The sequence below is a fragment of the Arachis duranensis genome, chromosome 1, assembly GCF_000817695.3.
Source record: "Arachis duranensis cultivar V14167 chromosome 1, aradu.V14167.gnm2.J7QH, whole genome shotgun sequence".
NCBI lineage: Eukaryota > Viridiplantae > Streptophyta > Magnoliopsida > Fabales > Fabaceae > Arachis > Arachis duranensis.
In genome coordinates, this window is record NC_029772.3 from 26,848,917 (window position 1) to 26,853,245 (window position 4,329).

Consider the following 4,329-nt stretch of genomic DNA (forward strand, 5'->3'; position numbering starts at 1 on the left):
TAAATGTGGGAAAAGGGTGATAAAATCCCCTAAATTAAGCACAAGATAAACCACAAAATTGGAGGTTTATCAGTAACGCACCCGCCACTTTTCAAAAGTGCATGCTTTCCATCTTTTCTGATATGGCAGAAAAATTTATAGAAGTGTTTATGGATGATATTTCTGTATTTGGTGACACATTTAATACTTGCTTACACCACTTGTCATTATTTTTGAAAGGGTGCCAAGAAACAAACCTAGTTTTGAATTAGAAAAAATGTCATTTTATGGTCACGGAAGGAATTGTTCTTGGGTACCGGATCTCAATTAAAGGTATAGTGATTGATAAAGCTAAAGTAAAAGTAACTCAAAAATTACCACCACCTGTGAATGTAAAAAGTAATTCAAAGTTTCTTGGGACATGCAGGCTTTTATAGGAGATTTATAAAAGATTTTTCAAAAATTACAAAACTACTGAGTAATTTATTAATAAAAAAAGCTCCGTTCGTTTTCAATAGAGAATGCCTACATGCATTTGAAACTTAAAAACCAAGCTTGTGTGTGCACTAATATTTGCCCCACCAGATTCGTCTGCACCATTTGAATTAACATGTGCTGCTAGTGACTATGTCATAAGTGCAGTCTTAGGACAAAGAAAAGACAAGTTGTTACATGTAAATTATTATGCAAGTCGTGTTTTAAACGATGCGCAAAAAAATTACACAACAACTGAGAAAGAGTTGTTAGCCATAGTATTTACTTTAGATAAATTTAGATCTTATTTAATTGGTTTAAAAGTAATAGTCTATATTGATCATTCTGATATTAAGTATCTTTTGTCTAAACAAGATGCCAAACTAAGATTGATAAGATGGGTGCTATTGCTTCAAGAATTTGATATTGAAATCCGGAATAGGAAGGGCACAGAGAATCCTGTGGTGAACCACCTATCTATAATTCATTCTGAAAAAGTTCAAGCACCACAAATAACTCTCAAAGAAGAATTCGTAGATGAACAACTCTTAGCCATCAGAAGTATGCCATGATTTGCTGACATGACTAACTATAAGGCTGGAAGAATCATCCTTAAGTAATTCAATTGGAATTAAAGAAGAAAGTTAATTCATGACTCCCGCTAATTCTTACGAGATGACCTATATCTCCTCAAAAGATGTTCTGACAATATTATACGGAGGTACATTTTCGAAGAAGAGATCCAAGGTGTACTATGGTACTGTAATAGTTCAGACTATAGTGGCCACTTTAGTAGAGAGAGGATGATAGCCAAAGTGCTTCAAAGTGGCCTCTATCTATTAGACCATTCTTTTCAAGGATACCCAATCATTTATTGAGAAGTGTGATAGATGCTAGAGATCTGAAAATCTATCCAGAGACATGAGATACCACAAAGTTTCATACTTAAAGTGGAGTTGTTTGATGTATGGGGAGATGATTTCATGGGACTTTTTCCCTCCTTAAACTCAAACCTATACATTCTAGTAGCTATTGAATATGTATCTATGTGGGTGGAAGCCATGCTATCACCCACTAATAATGCTAAGATTGTGATTGGCATTTTGAAGAAGACAATCTTCAACAGATTTAGAATTCCAAGAACACTTATTAGTTATGAAGGAGCCCACTTTTGTAACAAACAACTCGAAGCTCTTTTCCAAAAATATGGGGTGAGGCACAAGGTGGCAACTCCATATCATTTGTAAACCAGCGGACAAGTGGAGATGTCCAATCAGAAGTTGAAATTTTTTTTGGAGAAAATGGTCAATACCTCTAAAAAGGATTGGTCCAGAAAAATTGGAGATGCCCTCTGAGCTTACCAGATGGCTTTCAAAACCCCAATTAGAATGTCACCTTACCAACTAGTTTATGGCAAAGTATGCCATTTATCTGTTAAATTGGAACATAGAGAATTTTGGACAATTAAGTTCTTGAACTTTGTTGCTAAAGTAGTGGGTGAGAAGAGACTCTTTCAACTCAACGAATTTGATGAATTTTGAAATCAAGTTATGATAATGCCCAGCTATATAAAGAAAGAACAAAGAGGTGATATGGCAAGAAAATCCTCTCAAAAGACTTCGAATAAGGTCAGAAAGTTTTATATATTAATCAATTCACGGCTAAAGCTATTTCCCAAAAAGTTGAAAATATGGTGGTCTAGACCATCTACAGTGACTAAACTATCTCCCTATAGACATATTGAAGTAATGAAGAAAAACACTGGAAGAAGGTTTGTAGTCAACGGACAGAGATTGAAGCCATAACTTGGAGAAGAGGTGGATTGACAAAAATCAACCCAATGCTTATCTTAAGAAGAATCAATCGTCAAGCTAGTGACGTTAAAAGAGCGCTTATTGGGAGGCAACCTAACCCATTAGTATCCTTTACCTATCCTTTAATCTTGCTTTTATTTTTGTATTTTTCTTGTTAACCATAAAATCTATAAATAAAATGGAGAAAATCAACTCTTAGTGGGAGTTGGCGCCCAGCGCCAAGTAAGGAAGCCTAGCTCCCAAGAAAAAGGAACTCCTAGGGGAAGCAGGCGTCCAACGGCACTTTGAGAAGCCTGGCACCAAAAGGCTAGCGCCTAGCACCCCTGTGTAAGGCTCCCTTAGAGCCTGGCGCCGAAGATGCAAGCTAGGTGCCTTCATGACATTCTCATTCACTTACGTTGATCTACAAGTATCTTCATAGCTTTACTTTATCAAATTTTAAATTTTAAATTTGATTTTTAAATTTGTTTAATCGCAGCAGTCGTGGATGAAAATCTTCACGGTGAAAGGGTAATGGACCGTCATAGTCTCAAATAGTATTTGTCCCATCAAAAAATACGGTCAAAGTTTGAACCATAATTGTTAGAATCGGACCGACATAAACAGTCGGATCGCAAAACCGATTAACTGGTCATAGGATCAGTCTGGATGGAGTAGAGGACCGACAAAAAAAAGAACCAGCAAAAATCAGTTTGACCTGGCCGATTTTAGTAAAAATCGGTGAATCGACATATTTTAGAAACTTGGACCGGTTCGGAATTAAAAAAAGGAAAAAGAAAAGAAGAAAAAGAAACCTAGGCTATCTGAAGTTCTGAACTCAAAACAACCCCCCCGGCCCCTCGTCTCTCTCACTTCTCACCTTCCAAAACGGCACCCACCACCAGCGCGCTCTCTCTCTCTCCTCTGTCTCACCTCCCTCTCACTCTCACACTCACAGATTTGCCACCGCTCACTGCCACTGCACGGTTGCTTCTAGATCGCCGGCTCTTCTGCGTCTCGTCCTGGCTCCTGTGCATCTCTTGCGTTGCGTCGTTGCCACCGTCCGTGGCTCGCCTTCACTATGTCGTCGTGTCTCCTTGCTCTGATGCGTCTCTAGTCGTTGTTATCGTCCCTCTTCTCTGCATGTGTTCCGCCTTCACATCATCAGGTATGCTTTTTGTTGATTTCATGGCAGATTATTCAAATTTTTGTTTTACAACGTAATATATGTAGGTTTAGTGGTTGATTAATGATGTGCATCTTAGAGCAACTCCTAGGGAGAACGACTCGGGATTAATACTCTCGGTTATTGATTTTGGATTGTGGTGACACAATCTCTTTGTTTGATGTGAATTGCTTATCGGTTTAGACTATACTCACGACGGAATTTCATTGATGAATTCTATACCGGCAATAAATCTCTCATCAAGATGGTGCCGTTGCTGGGGAGTTGCACATGAGTGCCCTGTTGTTGGTTAGTGTAAATATGTGGATATGTGTATACTTACATTTTTCTTGATTGTGTGTGTTAGTTAGGATTAGTCTTTGTTTAGTTCACTTTATTGTCATGAGCTCTACATCTCTTTCCTTGAATGACGCATTCTTTACTGGATCCGAGCTTAGCTACATTTGACCCTGAGATAGAAAGAACTTTGCTTCACATTAGACAAGCTCAGAGATGGTTGGTTGTGCATGAAATTGTGATCATCAACAATGGTGCCAAAAACTTGGTAGCGCTCTCAAACGTGAATCACACTTAGTCACAACTCCGCACAGCTAACCAGCAAGTGCACTGGGTCGTCCAAGTAATACCTTACATGAGTAAGGGTCGATCCCACGGAGATTGTTGGTATGAAGAAAGCTTTGGTCATCTTGTAAATCTCAGTTAGGCGGATAATAAATGTTATGGAGTTTTCAAATAGTAAATAAAACAGAAAATAAAGATAGAGTTACTCATGTAATTCAATAGTGGGAATTTCAGATAAGTGTGTGGAGGTGCTTGTCCCTGTTGGATCTCTGCTTTCCTACTGTCTTCCTTCAATCCTTCTTATTCCTTTCCATGGCAAGCTGTATGTAGGGCATC